A 25,340-nucleotide genomic window follows, 5' to 3' on the forward strand; every position below is an offset into this window, starting at 1 on the left:
TAGTGGTGAAGTCTGACCTGCATTAATATGAAGTAATGTATAACTTTACTTTGTCCCACCAAAGGTGAAAATACTCATGTGTTTGATCAAAGCCCTCTGATCCTATGGTGGTGGTGGGGGGTGGGAATCATATACTGTACGCCCATATTATTCCTTTACTAAAATCTGGGGAGAAAAGGCTTAATTTTGAAACATATCAGACCCCAAATATTTCTGGATAAGGGCCTGAGGACCTGTAATACCTTCCTCAAAAGATTATTCTAGAAATCAAATGAGATAACACAGGTAACACACTTAGCACAGGGTTTTGCACCTAGTAAGAAATTCTCTACCTGGCCCCTGCCCCCAGATGGCATCCCTAGCAGGTTTGGGCCTTGGATAGAAAAGACAGCTAGATGTTCTTTTGAAAAGGGACCTTTTCCCTCAGGGAGCAATAGGGACTTCCCTGAACACCAGGAGAAACACCAGGATCCCTCCTCGCTCCCCCAAATCATATTTCTCCCAGTGAATCAAGGTATCCTTGCCACTGCCTCCCATTTTGCCCACAGTTTCCAGAAAGAACATTTTATTATATGTGGTTTTCTTCCCCCAGCTGCTTTAAGTTGCAATACTCCCTGTTGGTTATGAAGTTGAAAAATACATTCACATCTGTCCTTGATCTGATAAGTCAAGAACGTAAAAACTCAGAAAACACAAAGACATTCTTCTGCACTCCTTCCTAAGGGGCAGTTTCCATCAACTGTGCAGGCGAGTAAGAGCTGCTTTACATATGTTTTTGATGCTGAAACTATAACATTTGACTTCTTTCTCCTGCCCCAAAGTGTTAACCAAATAAATAAGAATTAGACGATGTTTGCGTAAACTCCAATACATGACCTAAGATTCTTGTTTCTCTTCTGACTTCAGCATAAGGCTTAGCTACTTAATCCCTACACTTTAAAGCACGTGTCCTACTTATTTATTTATTTTATCAAATCCATTTATGTGGCGACTAACCTCTCCCTTGGCAAATATACAAGCAAGGAAGTTGTTTTGTATTCTCACCAAGGTGGAATGAACACTGGAGCTTTGTGGCTGTCTAGGGGTTGAGCCACTTTACTTCCTTATCTGGATCAATGTAGGTTCTTTTCTGTCCCTGTAACTTTGGTCCCCTAACTTCTGGCCACAAAGGGGAATGGGTGTAGGGTGACGAATTGACTCTGCTTGTTTGAGACTGAAAGGTTTCCCAGGCATGGAACTTTCAGTTGTAAAACTGAAAAAGTTCTGGGCAAACAGGGAACAAGTGGTTCCCTGGGCATGGGCGGGAGAATGGGTGCATCAAAGTAAGCTATCCCATCTACTGCATTAGAATACATGTGCCATCTTTAATTCTAAAGAGGAGCACGGAACATATGGTCACACAAGAGGAGGATGGGAGAGGATGGAAGCTTCTGAGGGTGAGCACCTTGGCAGGAAGCTGCTGTGGGTCATGCAGGAGCCAGGGGGCACAGTCTCACCCCAGCAGGTACCAGCCACCAGGGACCTTGGGATGGGACACATCTCTGGAGTGCTTGGTGAAGATCCAGGGGTGGCACAAGGAGGAGAAGCCCATGGGACACACCTCTCCTACAATGCCAGGATGGAACAGAAGCTGCCCCACCACTAACAAAATAACAAACAACAACAAGGAACGGTGAGGCTGCTTACGGAGGAGGGCTGAGGAAGGGGGTAAGAAAAGTCCAGAACAAACTGAGATCACATTCTGAAAAGACCAAAATTCACCCCGAAGAGTTCATCTCAGATTGTTTTAAGTTGGAGATATTAAGAATGTCAAATATGAGGTTTTTATTTCTCTGCAGTGAGGAAGATCTCTGTGCCAGATGAGACTGACATTACTTAGAGGGAAGACATTACATTCTTGAGTCCTAGAGAATAAGTGTGGACATCCCCTCCCCGACTGGCTTTATAATTATGACAACTTCCATTACTTTTAGGATAAGGTCCAGATCTCTACCACAAGACGCTGGATGACATGGCCCCTGCTTTGCCCCTTTTATAATCACATCTGGTACCATTGCCTCTCCTCCCTCTGCATGCTCAGCACACTGGCCTGCTTCCCATTCCCCACTGTTAGATTTCCTCCTGCCTCAGGGCCTTTGCACGCCTCCTGGTCCCTCTTCCTGAATACCTCCCTTACTTCTTGTCCTGGATCACTCTTATTTTCCCCACCTCATCCCACATTAAATGGCTTTTCCTTGGGAATGCAACTCATAACCCCTGAAATTAAGCATCTCTGCATCCCCAGTACCTAGCCCAATGTGGAGCACATGGTTGGTACTTAAAAAATAATTGCCAAAGAATATGCAAATCAATTTTCACTGCAAAGTAAAGGAGCTGTTACAGTGGAGGATTACTGGACTGAATGTCAATATTATGACATAGTATGAGTGTGTTTCGTGTTTGGTAATTGCAATCATTGTTGCTTTTGCTGTGGTCATCCATTTACAATGCTTGGTGTCAGTCTATTTATCTCTTGTAAAAATAAAATACAGTGTGTGTGTGTGTGTGTGTGTGTGTGTGTGTGTGAAAAAAAAAAAAATTGCCAGACTGACATAAGTGAAAATGGCAGAGTAGAACTCCAGTAGTTCATTCCTCCACAGAATGATGAATAAACTGGCAAAAACTTCCTCAGAATAACTTTTTTGGAATTCTGGAAACTAATCAGAAGCATACAGTAACAAAGAGAATTGTGCTTGGTTGTTTTAATCTGTCTGGTGGTTGCCTGGAGGAGTAGTTCAAAGGGCTTGCCATTATATTGCCTAAATCAGAACCATCCCAGTGCTGAGATGGTTATCCAAGGGGCATTTGTCAAAGACATTTAAGGAAATGCACTATTTTCTGCTAACTGGACAATGTATAACAGTTGGGGCAAACAATAAACTAACCAAAAAATTGGAGAGGAAAAGCTGGGGGATAAGATACTTTGGGAAATAAGGGTTTTGAAAAGCTCTGGTATTTTCTTGAGGGTCTTGAAGGCCACATGCATGCCAACTGGATACATGCTAAGGAAGGAACTGAGAAGTCTCTAGGGTCTTATCGCTGACTGACCTTCAGGTGTTGCACAAACAAGAAGAAAAAGCTAAGGCAGAGTTGTCAGCTGCTTGCCTCACTGTGGAAGGCATGCCCCAAGAGGTACCAGAGCTCATCTACAAAGACTGAGAGTTTTTGTTGTTGTTCTAGACATTTAAAGAAATCCCTTTCTACACTCTGGCTGATACTAGGCCAATGGAACAAAGACTTCAGTGATCACAAATGACAAAGAATACAGTCTTTACAAAATTAGTCCAGAAAAGTCATTAAACAAACAATTACAAAACAACAACAAACTGTGTGAAGGAAGAGAATCTAATTTCCAGAATTGCCACATTATAATGTTCAAAATGTCCAGTTTTCAACAACAACAAAAAATTATGAGAAACAAAATGTATGGCCCATGCACAGAAAGAAAAGTAATCAATAGAAACTATTCCTGAGAAAACCTAGATGTTGGACTTACTAGACCAAGATTTCATATCAAATATTTTAAATATGTTCCAAAATCTAAAGAAAATCATGAGAATGATGTATCACCAAATAGAGAATATCGATTAAGAGATAGAAATTATAATAAGGAATCAAATGTAAATGCTGGAGTTGAAAATTACAAAACAGAAATTAAAATTTCACTAGGTAGGCTCAATAGCACATTTAAGCAGACAGAAGAAAGAATCAGCAAATGTGCAAATGGATTAATTGAGATTATCCAGTCTGCGGTGCAGAAAGAAAAAAAGAAGGAAGAAAAATTAACAGCCTAAGTGACCTGTAGGATACCATCAAGAATACCAACATATGCATAATGGGAGTTCCAGGAATGAAGAGAGAGAAAGGGAAGTAGAAGGAATGTTTGAAGAAATAATGGCTCACATTTTCTCAGTTTTGATGAAAACATGGATCTATATATCCAAGAAGCTCACCAAACTCCAGGAAGGATAAATTCAAAAAGATTCACACAGAGATAAAGTATAATCAAACTGTGTGTATAATCTAAGGCAAAGAGGGTATCTTGAAAGTAGCAAGAGAGATGTGACTTGTCATGTTCAAGTGATCCTCGATAAGATTAATAGCTAATTTCTCTTCAGAAACCATGGAGGCCAGAAAGCAGTGGGATGACATATTCAAAATGCTGAAAGGAAAAAAACCACCAACCAAGAATTCTATATCTTTCAAAATTATTCTTCAAATATAAAGGAGAAATTAAGACATTCCCAGATGAACAACAATGGAGAGAATTAGTAGCTAGTAGATCTTCCTTACAAGAAATGCTAAAGGGAGTCTTTCAGGCTGAAATGTCTTTTAGAAATAACTCAAATTCACCCAAAGAAATAAAGAACATTGTTCAAGGTAACTACATAGATAAATATAAAACACAGTATTAGTCTCTTTTTGGTTGGTAACTCTTTTCCTATATGATTTAAAAGACAGCTTCCTAAAACAATAATTATAAATCTATGTTGATGGGCACACAAAGCATAAAGATGTAATGAATTTGTGACAATGACCACATGAAGAGGGAGCAGTGTTCACAGGAGCAGTTTTGAACACTATTGAAACTAAGTTGGTATTAATCTGAACTAGACTGTTATAAATTAAGATGTTAATTGTAATATCCAGGGCAACCACTAAGAAAATATAAGTATATGGCAAAAGAAACAAGGAAATTACAATAGTATCATATAAAATATCTAACACAAAAGAAGGTAGTAATGGTGAAATTGAAGACAAAAAAAAAAGGTATGACATATAGAAGAAACAGCAAAATGAAAAGAGTAAGCCCTTCCTTATCAGTAACTACATGAAAAGAAAATGAATTAAACTCTCTAATCAAATGGCAGGAATAGGCAGAATGGATTAAAAAGAACATGATCCAACAATATACCATCTACAAGAGACTCACTTTAGGTGCCACTATGATTCAGATTTCAAGGGAAAGACAGGGACTGAGGCACCTATTCTAGTCTATTTCTGTCAAACAACATCCTTTCTTCTCTGACAACTTGGGTAAGTGGAATCCAGGGAAATTATTGATATTCTGCCAAAAATCTGGAAACCACTTTCTGCTAGGCTAGATCAAAAGTGAAAATAACACATATATGGAAACTTACTTTGAAGGTTATTCTCAGCCAGCTGATAGTGGGCAATGACTGTGTCATCTGCATCTTCTACTTTTAATATGTAATCATGTCCTTCAGTACCATCCATGGGCCATGTATGTAGTTTTCTTAGTAGCAAAGAAGGGGCTGGTACTCTTATACATCCCCCAAGGGCACCTGTCTGCCTGTCTTCAAGGGCTGCCTTACAATGTGGCTTGAGAGGAGATTTGGACTTGTCTATGTACAGGTTTGAATTCAAATTCAATTCAATATTTTTTTTTAGCACCAAGCATCATGCTAGGTTCTGAGGCTGCAGCATGAATGAAGCCAAGTCCCCTGTCTCGTGGATCTTCTTCATTGGTGGTGGTGGTGGGGGAGGGCAGGCAGACAGACAATAAACAAGGAAACAAGTGAATACAATGAGTCACCTGGCAGTAAATGCTTTGTAGAAAAATCTCTCAAGGGAAGGGAGTGAGGCTAGGGGAGGGGAGCTTGTTGCTACTCTATACAGGGTATTCAGGGACAGCTTGACCAAGAAGGTATCTTTGAGCAGAGACCTGACACAAGTGAGTGGGAGCCATGGAGATATCTGGGGGACAGTGTTCGAGGCAGAGGGATGAGGGAATGGGCAGGTCTTGGGGCAAGAGCTAGACCTGTTTGAGGAATGGCACGGAGGCCGTGTATCTGGATGAGAGTGAGCAAGTAGTAGAATGGTAGGACATGAAACCAATAAGGGCCAGACCACACAGAGTCTTGTGGACAAGTCTAAGATCATTGAACTTGGGCTCAGGACTCAATGGCTCAGCGATCAAACCAAATGAACTTATCTGCCACAGAACCATTTGCCTCCTGGACATGAAACGCCTTGGGTGTGTGGAGGGTCTATCCTAGACTAAGGCTGGGCATGTCCTGGTGCATGTGGCCAGATGCTCCAGCGGGAAAGAGTAGGGCAGCAGCTGGCCTACCCCAGACCCACCTGGTTCCGCAGTCACTCCAAAATCATTGGGAAGGCCTACCCCAGACCCACCTGGTTCCGCAGTCACTCCAAAATCATGGGAAGCAAGCCAGTCTTTAGAAAGCAAACAAATGAAAAGTCCGGTTCTTCGTGCCTGACACCAGAGCAAGCTGTCCTCTGGAAACAAGCAATTCTCCCTCACCCGTGTGTCTTCCTTCTTCTCCCATCACCCTCCTTCCAGGAAGTTCCTTCTGGGGCTTGTGTTGCCTCTGTGTGGCCAAGCTGCATCTCACTCACATTATTATACAGCCATCCTGACTTTGTTGAACATTCCTGGCTGACTAGTCCTAGAGAGAAGAGCCACAGGCTGAAGATGAGTTCCAGTCTTGGGGTACAGCTGCTGAGTCATTTGGAAAAAAAAAAAAAGCCTTTTAATGAGCCTTTGTATCAGGGTGTAGGTTGGGGGTGTTTCTTGAGGTCTAGAAGATATTTGGGGTCTAGAAAAAGGACCTCGTTTGACTTCCACACTTGAAAATTTCCTGCATTGAGAATCAATCACTGAAATCCTAGTGTTTATAGCATCTCTACAGGATGAGTTAGTGACTGCCCTCTGCTGACTACACCGTGGTCCACACAGGGTTAATTCAAATTTGCCTGTGCTCCCCAAACTGGTAAAAAGCTGGAAGCATTTCTGTTTTATTTCTGTTCCCCTGTTTAACTGTTTTCCTAAGTCGCTCATTTTTCAAGAAGTAATTCCTTTGTCCTTTTGGAATGATAAAGTGTTTTTATCTCATTGTGTTTACCCCTAACTTTTATCACCAGGGGCTTTGTAAGTTACACCTGCTCCTCCTTAGTTTCCAGGTATATTAGTGCCCATTGTAATCATACAACTGACCAATCATGGGAGCCTCCAAGGGGGCCAAGGCTGGGAGAGAGACTATTCATAAAATCATACTTAATATAGTCTTATCTTGCCAGGGGAAAAAAGCCATCTGTCTGGCATGCCACAACCCAACCCTATGCAGGTACTCTAGCACTCTTTGCGGTGGCAATTCTCACCAAATTGTGCAGAAAACAGGCTTCAAAAGAAAAGAGCCACACACAGGAAGTGACCCGATTGCTTATGGACTTTGTCAAAGGGCAGTTGCCAGGGTGCTGTTAGTGGACAAATGCACCTTGCAACCCAGAAAACAGAAAAGGATGAAAAAAGAGAAGAAGAGGCAGGCTCTTCCGCATCTCTCTCCCACACCAGCTTTGCAGAAAGCAGCTGGTTTGTCCCCCTCCTAAAGATTTTCCTTGAAAATGCGGCAAAAAAAAACCACTGCCAGGAAGTTCCATCCCATCCTTTTCTTCTACCCCCTCCCAAAGAAGCAAAACGGGCTTATTTACATAGGTCAACATCTGAAGGTAATTAAAAATGTAATCTTATATTTGCAGCAAGCTCTCTCATCTCTAGTAAATTCCCACCACCAAATCATACTACTGCTCAACATCTGGAGTGCACTTTCAGCTTCTTTTTTCCATCCTCTCACTGAGGTAATCGATTTAGATCCTCATTGCAATCTGCCCCAGCTGGGTGGGTACAAAAGGAGTAAATATCCCCCTTTTACAGATAGGAAAACTGAAGTGCAGAGGGATTTCATGACTCATCAAGTTCAGCAAAGTCAGGTTTCCTTGTTCCAAGTGAAGAGTTATTTCTACCAAATCATGAAGATGATAAGGAATGGTTTATTCTGGTGCATTGATTGCTTTGGTCCATTCAGTTTCCACATGTGCTGAATTACGCTGCAAAATGTTCAAAAAATGAAAGGAAACTGCTACTGAAGAGGATTTTACATAGAATTTTACGTAGAATTTTGGAGCTAGAAGTTGACTTGAAGCACCTGTAGACCACTTCTCACATCGTGGACAGAAATCTGTGCCCCAGAGGGGGCCGTGTCAGCCAGGAGTGACACACAAAGGAAGCAGCAGCCCCGAGCTGGAAGAGAGGGCTCCCAACTCCTGGAAGATTGATCCAGCATCTTCTGATGGATTCAGAATTTCCTTCCAAATCCTTCTCCTATATAACCTTTCTACTCATTGTCAGGGGTTAGCATTGTGAAAACACATGTGATTAAGTGAGTTTTTTAGTTGTTTGGGTTCTAAATGGAGTTTACTGTCTTAAAACCAAACGAACAAGGATTGGAATGTTACACCAGAAGGCGGTATAATGTAGTGGATTGAGCACTTCACTGGGAAGAGACACCTCTTTTCTTTTTTTTTTTCTTACCGTTTTGTTTTTTGTTTTAACATCTTTATTGGAGTATAATTGCTTTACAATGGTGTGTTAGTTTCTGCTTTATAACAAAGTGAATCAGCTATACATATACATATATCCCCATATCTCCTCCCTCTTGTGTCTCCCTCCCACCCTCCCTATCCCACCCCTCTAGGTGGTCGCAAAGCACAGAGCTGATCTCCCTGTGCTATGCGACTGCTTCCCACTAGCTATCTATTTTACATTTGGTAGTATATATAAGTCCATGCCACTCTCTTATTTCGTCCCAGCTTACCCTTCCCTGACACCTCTTTTCTGACTTAAGTTCTGTTAATAGTTCACTTAGGGAAGGGGTTGGAGGCCTGGGGTCTGGTCCCCCATCTGACACAAACTGGCTGTCTGATTCCAATTTCTCTGCTTCTGTTTATTCATCTGTGAAATAGGGAAGGGAGAGGTTGTATGAGTTGATCCAGAAGGGCCATTCTGCCTTGAGAAAACTTTGGTTCTAGGGCACATACGTAGCACTGTCTCTCTCCATCCTGCCACTGGGAGATCATCTTGGAATTAGCGAAAAAATTAGGAGTACATGTCCAATCTCAACTGGACCTCCACGGAAGCTTGCATTTTACTTACATTGTACTGGTGTTCCAGGGGGTATAAAGCGGGGGTGGGTGGGCATGAGAAGTCTTCAGTTCCACAGCTGTTTTTGTTCAAATATAATGGCATTTGTTCTAATAGGATTTGATCTGTATGAGTGAACATTTAAGTTCCCTTAATAAAACATCTTCCATTCCTATGGTCCAGGGGCTCTTTCTTCCAGCAAATCCAGGAGCCACTTTCTCCTTATTGTGGAGGTGACAGCCAGGTGACAATGCAGGGAGACCTTCCAGTCCAACCCTTCGCTGTTCAGACGAGGGGGCTGGTGGCGACTCTAAGCGCCGTCAAGGCTCACAGCTCGCCACGGCCTCCCGGGCCCGTGACAACAGAAAAGAAAGACGCGCACAGAAAAGAGTGCTCTTCCTTCTCCAAGCTCATTAGAGAAGTTCAATCGCAGGTCCATAGGGAGGGCGCCTCCATTGCTAATTCCCTGCCACTCGGGGAGCAGGGTAGAGACGGAGTGAGGAGGGCGCCCCCTCTTCTCCCACCATCGGAGCCCGAAGCCAGCCTCCTTCACGCCTTCTTCTTCGGTCTGCATCTGCACGTCACTTCCACCCCCAGCCCCCGACACAAAATACAGAATAAATATGCCTGGCCCCGGTCCATGTGGGAATTCTGGAGAGTTACGACTGTTATTTCCAGGAATGCACAGACACCAGCAAAAATTCATTTCCCAGACGCATGGTTATTTTGAGAATCAAATCTCCTGCTCTGTAGCAATCAAACTGGGGGCTTTTCCAGTCTTGCTTTCCAATAGAAACCTGTTCTGCCTTCAGCTGCCTTTTACCTGCAAGAACTCAATAAGAGAGAGAGAAGCCATTAGAGTTTCCTCTCGCCATCTCTGCTTTGGCACGACATACATTCCTGGCCAACTTTCCTGACTCTACATCTTAGTAAATTCTTCCTGACAATAGTTAGTGACAAGCATGTCAGAAGCAACAAACTCCGTCATCTGTACGGCCTATCAATAATTTAGTCTCTTCCCCCTCGTGAGAGCCTATGTGTTTTGCAATAATGAAATATATGATTTTAAAAATAAATAATAGGCTGTTGTCAGCCCGATTGTAGCTGCAAGTTATGAATGTGATTGATTGATTGAACATTTGACTTCATCCTCTCGAGCAGGATCAAAGAGAGACTCTTCCACCCGCCTAAGGCCACTAGCAATTTATTTAGAGGCTGTGTTCGTATCCCAGCAGGTAGCAATATTGGACTGAGGTACACAGAAAATCAGCTCTTTGAAATTTTTTCCAAGTCCAAGGGAAGCAACAAATGAGATTTTTTTTTTCCTAGTTCATTAAATCATTAACCACTTGATCACTAAAACGAGACACGATAAGCATCCCCTTTAGCTGGGATACCCAGGAAAAAAGGAATGAGGCTTTGCCGAGATCTGGTGTTGGAAGGTGGGCCCTTTTTACACGACGTGACAGTCTCTAATTTTTTATTTATATGACACTGTAGTTTTTTTCTTCATCTTAACTAATCAGTGTGGTAACAGCCACAATGACATCCAAAAGTGACAGGTGTCTGAATTGTAATGAGGTGTCTATACAGCTGCCAACATGGGAAAGGAAAAGACAAAGGTATGGAGGAGATGTTTGTAAAACAAATATTGTGACTGCTAGGCTGGTTGGATGCAAAAGGAAAAAAAAAAAAAGAGAGAAAAGAAAATGGGGCATAGCAAATTGCTGGTGGTGTGGAATACAGGCCCCAAGTTCAGCCAGGGCAGAGATCCTCCTGAGTTTGGATGCCCCGCTGGCACAGGAAAGACTGTCCCTTCTTTCTCAAGAAGACCCTCAGGGTCAAGTGTGACTCTTGCTGCCTCACACAACAGCTTCCCTGAGCTTTTAAAAACACTGCAACCCAGAGCTCTCCCCATGAGCAGGGGGTGCTGTTTGGCATTCTGATGAGCGGGGCTGGTGAGGAGCCCAAGTCTGGTCCTAACCAGGGTGCCGGGGATAAAGGAGACAGGATGTGAAGGCCTGAAGACATCCACCCACAGAGGGACAGGCTTATCTTAACAAGAACGGGTTGTGGTCTTCGTTGTTCTAGCAGGGGGCTGGAAGAAAGGGAACAGACTTCCCTTTCTGGGTCCCCTAGTCCTGGGCTGTCTGACCTCAGGCAAAGCAATTTAATAATCATCCGAAAGCTTTTGACTTCATAGGGCCTTTCAGCCACGGATCTCAAAGCACTTCACAAATACCAATTCATTAACCTTCACAACCAGCCCTGGGGGACAAAGTGTGGGCACGTTTCCCCTGTGGTGGAAATGTTCAGCTGGAGGCATGGGGAAAAGCAGTTTTCCCTTCAAGGTCACTTGAAAGTTGACCAGGAAACTCTGGAGTGAGATCCAGAGCAGCTGGCATCAACACACATGGTTGCTGATTGCTGGGGTCTCAGTTTACCACCCTTTGTGCCTTTGGGCTGGACCCACACCTCTGATTCTCCTCACAGAGATCAAAGGAGCTGCAAGTTCAGGGAGGACAGGACAAACCACATTGCGTACTGCCAGCTGTGTGTTAGCTGCTTTCACATGCCACATCTCATTCACTCCCCACGAGAATCCTGTGAAGGTCTACAAACCCCATTTTACAGGTGAGAAAACTGAGGTTGAGAGATGTAAAGAATTTACCTAAGGTCATCTCACTCATAAGTAGTGGAGTTGACAATCTGTTTATAGTAGTAATAATAATAATAGTAATTATAATATTATTATTATTGTATTCACAATCCCTTTCCCTAGGCTACCTCTAAGAATTCTGTTTTTGTTTATGGGCTTTTTTGGGTCTATGATCAACTTATCAATTGAGTCTATGAGCTGTAACAGGAAATGTTCAGGCCAGGAATGGCAGAAAGCCTGGCTCAGTTTAGAGAGCTAGAGAGTGGGGTGACAAAAGAGCAGCTCTAAAAAGGAAGGGGGAGATGGGGGAGGTGAGAGGGACCACACTTGGGATGGGTTTAGGAAGAGGTTTTAGGGGGATGAGTTTGGCATAGAGGAGGACAGAGGCTTGGGAAGCAGCTGCCATGCATGTGTGAACCATATCACAGAGAGATGGGGGAAAAAAGAATTTTAAGAAGTTTTGCTTTGCGTTGTGATGTGGTTTCTTAAGGGACTGCAGTGTGGATCTGAACTGCTTCTGAGCTGCTTTTGGGTGCCAGACTGATGCTTCCTAAGTGCAATGCTAGGCAGAAGCCGGCTGATACTACATTTGGTTCTGTGAGTTACACATCTGTCAGCTGCACATCTCTGCTCTTTTCATGTCTCATTGCCTGGCATCCCTCCCACCTTGGCTGAGCTTTTGTGCTCTCGTGGTATATAGTACGAGTGTTGATCACATGCTATTCACCTCCTCTTATAACTGTTTTGTGATAAATGCTGCTTCCTGTGAGTAGCCTGGGTGAGACTCGGCAGGACAAGCGGCATAACTATCTCTGCCATCCAGGTGAAATAACACATGCCAGGAGGCAACCCAGCATTTGCAGGATGTATTAGTCAGGGTAGATTAACTGCCGTAACAAACAGGTCCATTGGGTTGACAGAATGAAAGATGATTTCCCACTCGTGTGATGTCCCCTGTTGTTGTCCCTGATCAGCAGTTCTCTGGGGCAGGTCACCCCCTAGCCGTGACTCAGGGGCTGGGCTTCTACAGTCTTGTTATTCCCCCCATCCTCTGGAGTCTTGGAGTCCTGCACATCCAGCTGTAAGAATGGCAGAAAGACGGAGTGTGGAGAATGGCACAAGGGTCAGGAGCCAGGCCTGGAAGTGTTGTATATGTCACTTTGCCATACACAGGGTCCCACCTAACTGCCAGGGAGGCCGAGATGTGTTGTTTAGCTGTGTGCCCAGAAGGAAAAGGAAATCTATTTTAATAAGCATAGGAAAGTTTCAGCTACCTGGGGTACTCCCCCTCAACACCAGGTATTCCCTCATCAGCCAAACTTGGAACTCTGCTAAAGTTGTTCCTGCAGGCAGCTGGGCATCAAGTTTGTGGGTACTGTGTGATTCTCTTTCCCCCCACATGGATTTATGAGTAAGCTAGAGGTCTCCAGAGGGGAGAATTGTTTGAGGAGTTTTAAAAAAGGCTGTATGAACCTAGGACAATTGGGAGGCATCTGACATTTTCTGGTTGGAGGGAGGACATATTCAATTTAATAAATGCCTTTAAACTGACATTGAGCAAGGCATCCTTCCCTTTATTCTGTAAAAAACAAAAAGAACAACAAAAACTCCAGTAAAGTTCATGTGTAAAAACTGGGCAGAAAGGGGCTCCTCACCTGGACACCAACGGTGAGTGCTAACACTCCTCAAATTTCTATCTCCAATGTCCATCCAACTAAGGTTGACCATGTTTTCTTGGAATATCCAGTCAGTCTTGGGAAAAAGAGAGTGATTTGCCCTTCATTTTCAGGGAACAGCCTCCGTTCTCTTTGCATGCGCAGTCATGGCCTCAGCAGTAAAGCTGGTAGGAAACTTCATTCCTCTGTTTCCCTGGAGAAGCTGTGCTTTCTGGGTCACTATGACAATCCCCAAACATGTAGTTTTATTTTTGAACACAACTGTGCATACTTCTCATACATTGCAGGGGTTTAATAATGGCAAAAACCTCTTAAAGCACAGTCTGTTTCTATTCATTTCCCCTGAAAATACCAAACTCTGGTTGTTTCAGAGAACCAAGGCTAAAATATTCCAAAGGAAGGTCTCACTCATCCTTTCTCCCAGGTTCTTTTCTCTGCTGCCTTCAATTCCCCCTCCTTTCCTATTTGTAGAGACAAAAGAGAAAACTCTGTAACCACTGGCCTCTGTCCAGGAATACAGAAGAAAATGAAGCAAGGCAAACAACAGAGAAAAGTGAACAGCAGAAGAACAAACTCAAATGAAGCTGCTTGACAATTGTACAGCGCCAGCCCTGCAGGGGCATGCTTTGACTGCTTTTCCTCTTTTTCCTTAATGTCCAGTTTGTTGTCAAAATTCTTAGACTAAAATTGAGCATTGGTAAAAGCTCTGAAAACCCCTACATGGAAATGACTTGCCCATCAATATGTATCCTGGATCTTTAAAGAAGTCATCTGGTTTGACTCAGTAATTCTGCTGCTGAGATTCTATCCAAAGTTAATGACTTAGCTTGGAGTCTCCCAGAAGCAGAGCCTGAGATAAGGATTTGGTGCAAGTGGGTGGTTTCCTGGGATGTTATCCCGGGAAGCATGGTGAAGGAGTGGGGATTGTGGAAAACAGGGATGAGAATGTTGACCTTAAAAATAAAACAGTTATTTTACCAGTAAAAACGGGTTTATTCAGGAATAGCAGAGGAATTGAAATTTGGGACAAGCAAGCTATCACAAAAGCCATAGACAAGTCCAACAAACAAAGGAGAAGAATGCTTTTTTGTAGAGAAAAAGGAGGAAGTTGGGAGGGGTTGTTTTGAAAAAAAAAAAAAAGTCTGTTGGAGAAAAGTGAGAGTTTAGGGTTGATGATGGTTTCTCATTGGCTGAGTTGCTGAGGTAGGAGTTGCTGTCTTGTAGGAGGTGCAATGTACATCTTTTCCTGTTGGGGTCTGTAATTGACAATTCTTGTAATTGACATTGAGTGGTACCACATGAGTACTTCCCCTTCTGGCTTCCTGACTCCATTTTCACAAGAGGAGAGCCAATGTGATGGATATGCTAATAAGCTAGCCACTGTGGGTAGCTAGCGCTCAACCCTGTGGGGACTATCTGACAGACTGTGCAGAACACACCTTTCATTGGCCACCCTGAGGAGCAAGGAAGCTGAAATTCCCATCCCCATTTGTGGAGGGTTGCTTAGGGACATCAAGGCTGACACATCCAGGCTATTCTACCTGCATGTAGGACAAGCACGCCCCCATGGCCAGAGAATAAGTTCAGGCAGGTGACGTAGGAATCCAGCAGACAGTCCAGGGAGAGTCTTCAGGTACCCCTGGGAAAGACCTAGGGATGGGATGCTGACAATATCTGTTACAGATAATAATCCTAATATAGAAAAACAAATAAGCACATCAGAATTGCATCACGACCTATAACTGAAAAATTAGAGGCAACTTTAATGTCTACATCAGAGGGAGGGTTAAACAAATTCTGGTATACCCACTCTATGAAATACTCCCCGTTGTTATTTTGTTCAGTAATATTACTGTCTACCAGGTCACTATGATGAGAAAGACAGACCCCGTTCTTACCCTCTAGGAGTGTATGGTCTCATTTGTTTAAGCAGGATTTGAAAAAAACATGAGATCATGCCTGGGTTGTACTGGAATCAGGATTGTACACACAGCTTGACCCTAATTCCATTTTCTAAAATGCATAGAAAAAAGACTGGAGGGAAGTATACCAAATTGTTAATAGTGATGTTCTTTGGGTAATGAGGGTTTCTTTGCTTCTTGCATTTCTCTTTTCACCAAATTTTCTATAATAAGAATGTATTCTTCTCATAAGGGAGAAAATAATAAACTTTATCTGAAAATAAGAGCAAAAAGAAGTCACCTGCCAAGCAGAAGGGAACTCAAAGCTGGCCCTTCTCACCTTCTCCCTAGGCCCAACTTTTATATGTGTCTAACATTTCTGGTTCCCTGCTGAATCTGGAACCAGCATCTAATGCAAAGTAATTTGGGGCACTTCTCAGGCATGACTGGGGCCTGAAGGTAGCAAGCAAGCATCCCCTGATGAAATGTGAAGTTCTAGGGCACTGCAAAGAGAACAAGGAATATCTATTCCTTTTATTTTTCTTAAATTAACTCATGGGAATATGAAGGCTTCAGTCATGTTGTCCAGGCTGGTTCCTCTGTGCACTGATTAGCTCTGATGCCATCTTCAACAGTTTGCCGGTAACTTCAGAGTCACCAAATTTCCTGCTACTGGTAGAAACTCACGATCCCACTATAGGGAGGCGACCACCATGTTGGGGAATTTCTTGCCAATCATCTCTCTAGTAGATTCTTGAGACTTGAGGCTGAAAGATGTGACCTAAATACAAAGTGTTCTCATCAAATGCTTTGAAAATGCACAATGAGCTAGGTTTAAAGGAGCAGAAATATGACTATATTCAATGAAATTTCATGTATTGGAATAGTTACAATTGGCAAAGTTCATCCTGAAATATTTTCCATGCAGTTTCAAAGAGTTAAATATCTTGGAAACCCTCTCTCTAGACTCCCCCAAACCCCTTAATTCTAAGTTATTTCTGGACAATGGAAATATTTTAGTTCTTAAGCCCCTCATTAATTCCAGATTTGGCTATAAGTCCAGGCTGCAGTGATGCACAACTCCAGGGGGCTCCATTCCCACAGGGCTGTCCCTTGGGGCTTTGTTTACTCAAACTAAAAGGTATTTCTTTTAAAAATAAATAAATAAAATAAAATTTAAAATAAGTTTAGGAAAGGCCAGTTCAGTGATGTGCAACAGGGCTTTTGACTCCGGGACTCTTCCTGGTCTTGAATAGGCTGGCATCATGCATCTTCATGAATTTCCAAGAGGAGAAGAGAATATACAATGTTTCCAAATTCTGAACACAGAAGTGCCCCTGCCCACTACCCTTTTTCGGTTTTTTGTTAATACACCTCACAGAGCTACAGTCTGTGAAAAGTGTACATTGTTAGTATTGAAGCACGTCTGAGCATCAAGTCCAGGCCAGTGGTTCTCAAACTTCAGTGTGAATCAAAGTTACGTGGAGAACTTGTTAAAATGCAATTCCTGAGCCTAGATTCTGATTCCGTAGGACAAGGTGGGGCCCCAGAATCTGCATTTCTGAGTTCCTAAGGGCTGCTGGTGCTGCTGGGGCAGGGGCCGTATTTTGGGAACTGCTAGTTTAGAGTGACTTCGTGCTTCCCCAGAAAGACAGGTGACCGGGAAGGAAAAAAGTGGTTTTCTAGTCACACAGCTGGTGCTTTTGGATATGAGTGTCCCATTTCCCCATAAAAGGCATGATGGTGGAAGGATGCTTGATTTTTAAAGACTGGGGTTGAGGCCCTAAAGGAGCAGATGAGATCTTGCTCTGGGAGCACAATTAGATGTAGTTGCAGAAGCTACAGTACAAGGTAGGCGTTCATTTAGGACAAGGGTAAGGAGCCCAAGCTTCCATGTCAGACAACCTGGCTTCAAAACCCAGACAACAGGGCTTCCCTGGTGGCGCAGTGGTTAAGAATCCACCTGCCGATGCAGGGGACACGGGTTCGAGCCCTGGTCCGGGAAGATCCCACGTGCCGTGGAGCAACTAAGCCCGTGCGCCACAACTACTGAGCCTGAGTTCTAGAGCCCGCCAGCCACAACTACTGAGCCCGTGCACCACAACTACTGAAGCCCGCACTCCTAGAGCCCGTGTTCTGCAACAAGAGAAGCCACCGCAGTGAGAAGCCCACGCACCACAACGAAGAGTAGCCCCCACTCACCGCAACCAGAGAAAAGCCCACGCGCAGCAACAAAGACCCAACACGGCCAAAAATAAAAAAATAATAAATTAAACAACAACAACAACAAAAAAACCCCCAGGCAACACATCTCTCTTGAGCCTCAGTTTCCTCATCCATTATATAAGCAACATGGGTCTTACCTGCTATGGTTGTGGGAAGAGCAAATCAGATAACAGGTGTAAAGCACTTAGCACCATGTAACAGGGCAGGCACTCAATGAATGAGAGGGTAAAAGACTTGCTCACTGGGAATGAGGCACGAATTGGGTGCAGGAAGTAAAGTATCAAGGCCAGACAACAAATCTGCTTTATTGAGCACTTAGCCCAAGTCCCCTTAAAATACTTTTGTCTGTGATTGGTTTCTTAGTGTAGAAGTGGGATTAGGACTGAGAGGCCCCTCAGTGGCCCAGTGGACTGTGGACTCCAGGAGCGAGACGTCTCAGGAGCTACACGGTCTCATGCTTCTCTCAAAGCCCTCCAGTGCCCACCCTGCCACACAGTAGATGCTCATCTATACCTGTTGAAGAATCAATGTATTTGATAGAGGGATGTGACCAACTTGACCCCAGGAGCCACCAAACAATAAAACACCACGACTTGGCTTTAGTCAGTGCAGCTTTTTCTTCTCAGAACAAACGAACAAAAAACAAAACAAAACAAAAATAAAATCAGGCAAGGCTTGGGTTCTGAAAGACACTGAACAGATACACTTGAGTTCTCATCGCAAGAAAAATCAATACCTTTCCCGGCGTCTGAGCCTTCGGCATTGACTTGGAAACCCTGAAATCCTCCTGGCCGGAGGCTCTCCTGAGCCCAGAGGCTGAGCACTCAGGCTCCAGCACCCCCAGTGGCCGAGCCAGTGTGAAATCATTTCCTCCTTGGAACGTGGGGCAGGTATTAGTGTGCCTTCCAAGCCCTCTGCCTCCTGGCTAATGTAGCGAGTGGACAAGGGAAAAAGGAGGCAAATCGGGCAGCTGCGGGGCTTGGGGTTTTCTCCCGCTGTGGGAGAGCGGGTTTTGGAATATCGCAGGGTAGTTAAGCGCAGCCGGGAGGCTGGCCGAAAGCTAAGCAGATGCTTGACCAAGAAGCAGCATCACCTGGGGACCTTTCATTTAAATTATTATTAGTATTTACATTATTATTTAATGACCGATTCCTAGGTCCTACCCTGGAGTAGAGTCACGGTCTGCATCTTGACATCCTCTTCTGGAGATTCCATGATGAAAACACGTGCAGGAGTCAATTTCTGTCTCAGTCCTGGAGTCCCCATCGTTCTAAGCTACCTCCAACCTTTTCAGCTCAGCCAGGGGTCCCAGGCTCGAGAGAATTCTCCCCGAACGCTCTTCTTGGAGGAACAAGCTGACAACACTGGGAAGGAGACGTTCTTTTCAGAACATAGAGTGTGGAAAAGAAGAGCTGGAGAATTCTCAGAGACTCTTCTCATGGTTGCAGCCACGTGTCTGTCAGTATGTCTTGGAAAGCGTTCACCTTCAAAAATCATTACAAAGAGTGTAGAGAAGTGTGCCCTTCTGTCTGTTTAGAAGCATGTCAAGATTCCTCCTTTCAGCACTTCGGCTCCTACGAAGAAAAAGTGGACCCTTTGGGTATCTTGTTAACAAATGAGGGACAGTCCTCGTAGCTCAAGGAGCTGTTCACAGCCCTCCAGCCCGCTCCTCCCTGGCTGTCCCCACTTTGCATGAGAGTAACTCCCGTTATGGGGAGGCCTGTAGTAAGTGTTTTACACACATTTGTCTCGTTTACTTCTCCTGACAATCTTAGGAGTTAGGTCAGGGGTGGGCAAGCAATGGTCAGACACCTATTTTTGTAAATACAAATGTATTGACTATAGCCAGTGCCATTCATTTACATCTGTGGCTGCTTTTGCTCTACAAGGACAGAGAGAGTAGTTGTGACAAAAACCCTATGTCCTGCAAAGTCTAAAATATTTGCTATGTGGCCCTCTACAGAAAAAGGGTGTCGAACCCTGAAATGGGTCATTGGTACCACTTTACAGATGGGGAAACAGAAGCACAGAAAGGCTGTGTCGCCTAAAATCGCTTAGGTTATAAATGAGTGTCAGAGATGTCACCGGCCCCAGAGAAACTCTTCCTGTGCCTCTCCCCACCCTACACTGTAGAACCTCTTACTCTTATCATGCTGGTCTGTTCCTGCTAAATGTGTCAGCCAAGAAAGACATGCTTATTTGCTCTGAACAAAATGTCGCAGGCTGACCATCACACAGAGAGGCCTGCAGGAGATGCTGGAGTCCCAGAGAGGTGGTCATCCAGCCCACACCCTCCTCTCCCAGCCCCTAACATCAGGGCTCCCAGCCTGCCCAGGGTTTATAAGAGACACCGTCATCCAAAATGGACAGAGATAGCTCTTTAAAGTCCAGGAGATCAGCTCAGGGATTTGCTGACTGAAGAACTAGAGAAGAACCAGACAGCCCCAAGCCAAGGACAACAGCTGCCCTTGCTTGAGCGACACCCCAGGGGAGCTTATCCCTCGTCCTAGCCCTGGGGACAGGCCCACATCTGTCTGGCCTGCCATTCTGCCCTTGCCGGTGTCTTTTCACCCAGCCTCGGCTTGGTTTGCCTGTTGGTATTATTCACAGTCATGCTGCCCTCCCATCCAGAGTTCACATCTGGTCCTGGTTTCTGCCTGTCTGACCTTGGCTCACACTTGAACCCTGTGGGGAAGAGGCTATGCCTCAATAGTGGTCTGCAGTTCCTAATGGACGTCAAAGCTAAGGCTCTATATCTTGGGGAGAATGCCCCAAATTTCCATACAGATTCTGAGACCAAACCAATTCCAAGAATAGAATGAAAAGTGAAACCGGTGGAAAAGATTGCTGAGTCAAAAGCCACCAAAATTTCCAAACATATAGAAATCGTTGTATCAGTTATGATAAATCCATACAATGGAATACTATGCAGCCATTTAAAATGATATTAACAAAGATTTAAAAATAACGTGATACAGCAGAGACAGAGACAGTTTCACGGGTGTGGGACCTATGCAGTGAAACAGGGCCTGTGTTTGGAAGGGCTCCACACTTGGTTTAATTCTCCATGGCCACCATCTTGAAATTCTTAATAAGTTTTGAACAAGGGGGCCCATATTTTCATTTTGCACCAAGCCCAGAAATTATGAAGCTGATCCTAAGCAGATATATCTCCCCAAATTCATCCTCTCCTGACTTCTAGTAGTAGAACTTCCCCAACCCAACACACATACACATTCATCCTGACTAAACTCTCCACATGAGAATTCCTTTTCAGTATTTCTTGGGAAATTTTTATGTTTTTCCAAATTCTGAAAAAAAAATAATCAGTAAAGAAATTGGAGTAATGGGAAGAAGTATAATAATCCTCCTGCAAGAATTGAAGCTTAACAATCAACATAGAGACATTATTGGTTTGAAGCCACCAATGTCAAGTCAAAAGCTAGAGCAGAATCACAAACAGGTTAAGGTTGGCATTTCTGGGAACCAGAACAGGAACACAAAGGAGAGAACTGGTCATGATCTAATCAGTCATACTTGTAGCTCTTGTCCTGCTATAAGTGTGTGTTTGTGGCTGTGACTGCTGCTAATAGCAAGTCATTCTTGCAAATAAAATAAATATTATTGTTTATGTACATGTATACTTTATATATATATGTATCTTGTTAATGATGTTCTCAGAAATAAGTTTGGGAGCAAAATAAGCCCTTAAATGGGCAATTTTGCCATGTGATTCTATATAGTGCTTTACCTGCTTGAGATTTGAATGTTAAATTATTTAAATATTACCCAATAATGTTCACTGGTATTTTCCAATGTTTGATTATTTACTACAGGCTATAGTTGTTTGTAAATTCATGAAACTTAATATTTCTTATTTATTAAGCTATTATTGTTAGATATCCATAGTAATGAGTAAAGACTGTGAAGAATGTTGGAAGTCCTTTAAGAATAACACGATTTCAGGAATTTCTAAGAATTCCCAGGAATTCCAACTTCTCATTTGTAAACCCTGAAGATTCATATCCATTGGGTATTTGGAAACACTGATTCTACATATAATTGTTCAACTAGAGACTACAATTTCCAGTCTCCCTTGCAGCTAGTTATAGTTATGGTCTAAGCTTTGGCCAATGAGATGTAAGCCCAAGTGAAGGGTACACCTACTGAATCATGTTTTACGAAGAAGCTGCTTGTCTTCCATGCTCTCTTTCTCTCTTCTCCCTGACCTGGAAATGATGAAAACTGGAGGAGCCACCTGGGACCAAGATATGGAGACCATGTGTTAAAGAAGAGAGAGTTGCTCGTCCAGTTTGTTCCCTGGATGACCTTGTGGAACAGAACTGTCTACCTGCCCTAGCCTATCTTTAGACTATAAAATAAGAGATGAATAAATCTTGTGATTTATGAATCCTATGAATAAATAAATCCGAAGATAAGCCTCTGCATCTTTGAGTCTCTTTATTATAGCAGTTTAGCTTATACAAACACATACAGGAACATGCTTATACTATAATGCTACTTGACAAAGCATCACACATAATTGCGTATCACATTATATTTCACTATTCTGTGTATTATATTACACACAATTGTGTATACAGTTCCAGGATGCCCCATGGATACAAAAATCTGCAGATACTCAAGTTCCTTATATAAAATGGCCCAGTATTTGTATATAACCTACCCACAACCTCCTGTATACTTTAAATCATCTCTAGATTACTTATAACATCTAATACAATGTAAATACCATGAAAATAGTTGTAAACAACAATGTAAATGCTATGTAAATTGTTGCCAGCATGCAACAAATTCAAGTTTTGCTTTTTGGAACTTTCTGGATTTTTAAAAAAATATTTCAACCTGCAGTTGGTTGAATCCATAGCTGCAGAACTTACAGATACAGAGGGCTGACTGTATATACAATATAACTTCAATCACTAAAAAAATACACAAAGAAAATGCCCAGAACAAAATATGTCAAAAGCCTGGCAAAAAAAAAAAAAAAAAAAAAAGGAGATGAAAGAAGCCAAATCAGACATTGTTCCAGAAAGAATTAGGTAGCGTTATCTCTACGGTCTTTAAACTAATACTTATTGAGCATTACTTATGCTCTGAGCAGGGAGCTAGAACAGAGAACAAGAAAGACATATTCTCTGTTTGTATAAAGTTTACAGTGAAACTAGAAAGGAAGATGTTTGTACATAATTACCAGCATGAATGATATGAAGAATTTATTCTCTCCTTTCTATGAGTCTTTCTCTATGGCAATGGGAATATTGGCGAGATGTGGGGTTTTGGATAATCTCAGCCTCTTTCAAGGACTGGTCATTTCCTAATGCCTAGGAGAAGCTGAGGTTTCACCAGGAGGCGGTCCGCCCCTTCAGCAGTCCTTCGAGGCAAACGACGGGCAGGAGAACTCCAAGGGTTTCCATTCACATTCCTGCTGCTCCTCTTGAGAAATCTCCATCCAGTTTCCCCAGCCCTGGGCTAAAGAAAACTGGAAAGTATCCCAGCCTCATTATGCTCTCTGTGTCAAGGGACCCCTCCTTATCTAAGAACACAGGGCTGGCTGTTGGGTTGCCATCTAGGGAAAACCAAGAACATCTCTTTGGTTTGGGTTTGGGGGAAAAGCAAAGAAAGCTGAACAAACACATGAGTGGAAATTTGGCACTTGTCTTATACAGTAGCTATAATTTTTGTAGCCTTAAAAAAAGTGAGAAAGTCTAGTATTCTGTTCAGCAGAAGTCGGCAAACATGCTGTTAAGAGGCTGTTTGAGTCACTGAGAGGAGATCAGTTTGCTGTTGGGTAAAACTCGGTGTTTACTCAAGATTATCTGCCTATCTGTCCATCTATCTGCCTGGTGAACACGTCCAGCTCTGCCAGCCACTGCAGGGCATTTCTGTCCACATACCTGTCAGATTCCATTTTTCACCAGAAGCTTCATTAGGAAATAGAGGCTGAGCATTCTTAGAGGCACTTTCAACAGCTGCAAATAATGAAGGAGAAGTCAATGCAATTAGCCAAGCCCTTGGCAGTAGGATTTAAATAGCTAAGGAACTAATTATGTGTCCCAGGCACCCATGCATTGTATTTGTCACATCATCAGGCCACAATAAAGAATGTCTCACAGCTGTGTGTCTCACAGGACAGGTGTGAGACAGGAGTTACCTTGGTGAATTCCTTTCCTTCTCCTTCTCCGTAAAGAGGCTGAATTTTGCAAGACAGAGTCTGCTCTTGTGTACCCACTATCCGTTCTTCCCTTCTTCCTTACTATCAGAAACAAGACTTTACCCAGATTGACAATGAGCCCAGATTTAAAAAAAAAAAAAAAATTTCCTGGTCTCCTTGGCAATTACAAATGCCCAATGAAATATTAGTGGAAGTCAACTGAGTCTTCTGGGAAAGCTGTCCTTCTCTCCTTTCTCCTTCTACCTGGAACATGGATGTGATAAATGGAGTTCCAGCAGCCATATTGTTACCACGAGGCAGTCTTGGGAGTGGAATTCATGAGCTTAAGATGGAAGAGCAGAAGGATTGAAGGAGGCTGGCTCCCTGATGATCATGAAGCTGCCATGCTGCCATGGGATTGTCAGCCTCTAGACTTCATGTTACATAACAGAAAAAGAAATCTTTATTTATTACAACTATTAATTCAGTTATCTGTTTCTAGCAGCAAGTCTAATTTTAACACATACATTCAATTTCTACCTCTCTCCCAAGTTTTTCTAAGAGTCCCTAGAAAAATTCAATCATTGACTGAGGCAGTCATTCTTCAACAGACATTTACTTAATGCCCATGAAGGCCCAACCCTGTGGTCCACATGGGGGGATGGAAAGGTGAGTATGCATGGTCCCTGACCCTGGGAGCACAGTTCCCCACTTTACCATTAGAATGATCTGCTTTCTCCCACTGAACTTTGAGTCTCTGTTAGAGTTGCCTTGCAACAGAGGAATTGTGTAGGCTGCTGGAAGGCAGAGAACCTGCCTTGTTCATTTTGGTATCTCCCTCCCACAGTCCCTGGCCCAATGCCTCTCCTTAGGTGCTCAATGCCCATGGCAGGGGTATACAAAAGTTGAGCCTTCAGTCTTTCCCAGCTTGTTTCAGCAACTGCCCACACTTGACAGTCACCATAGAAAGAGTTGCCCTGTTCTGACTCAGGGTTCATTGATGATGTTCGTCTCTCTCCAGCCATGTGCCTTGGGGTTCAAACCCCCATTTCATCCTCACCATTCTCCTCAGATATGATGCAGTAGAAGATGGGGCTTCCTCTCACTTCTGACTCTGCCTCTCAATCCTGGCCTTGCTTCTGGTATGGCCTTGTCAGCTCAGCCAGGTAATGAGTACCCTTTGCGTCCCCCCACCCAGCCACATATATTCAGGGTGAGGAAATCATCAAATCTGCCAAGCAGTGCCTTATTCTATCAATTGGTCTAGAGTGGGATAATCTCTGAAGATCAAGGGTTTCATAGAAGGGGAGCCAGTGGGCTTCCCATGGTACATCCCTGGGGGTCATTTTTAGCAATGGAATTGTGGGTCAAATACACCATTTGTGGGCTTCCCTGGTGGCGCAGTGGTTGAGAGTCTGCCTGCCAATGCAGGGGACATGGGTTCGAGCCCTGGTCTGGGAAGATCCCGCATGCCGCGGAGCAGCTGGGCCCGTGAGCCACAACTACTGAGCCTGCGCGTCTGGAGCTTGTGCTCCGCTACAAGAGAGGCCGCGACAGTGAGAGGCCCGCGCACCGCGATGAAGAGTGGCCCCCACTCGCCGCAACTAGAGAAAGCCCATGCACAGAAACGAAGACCCAACACAGCCAAAAATAAATAGATAAATAAATAAATAAAATTAAAAAAAAAAATACAATATTTGTT

General features: G+C 43.5%; 1 long non-coding RNA gene across 1 annotated transcript; it reads right to left on the reverse strand.

Moving 5' to 3' along the window:
- Window positions 1–6,235: 6,235 nt before the first annotated feature.
- Window positions 6,236–25,321, reverse strand: LOC309642189. The gene is made up of 3 exons (XR_014253034.1): window positions 23,639–25,321; window positions 22,679–23,456; window positions 6,236–19,037 (listed from the first exon to the last, which is right to left on the reverse strand). It is a non-coding gene; the product is annotated as an uncharacterized lncRNA (long non-coding RNA).
- Between the last annotated feature and the right edge of the window lie 19 nt (window positions 25,322–25,340).

The sequence above is a fragment of the Balaenoptera physalus genome (assembly GCF_965194825.1).
Source record: "Balaenoptera physalus genome assembly, chromosome: 14".
NCBI classification, from domain to species: domain Eukaryota; kingdom Metazoa; phylum Chordata; class Mammalia; order Artiodactyla; family Balaenopteridae; genus Balaenoptera; species Balaenoptera physalus.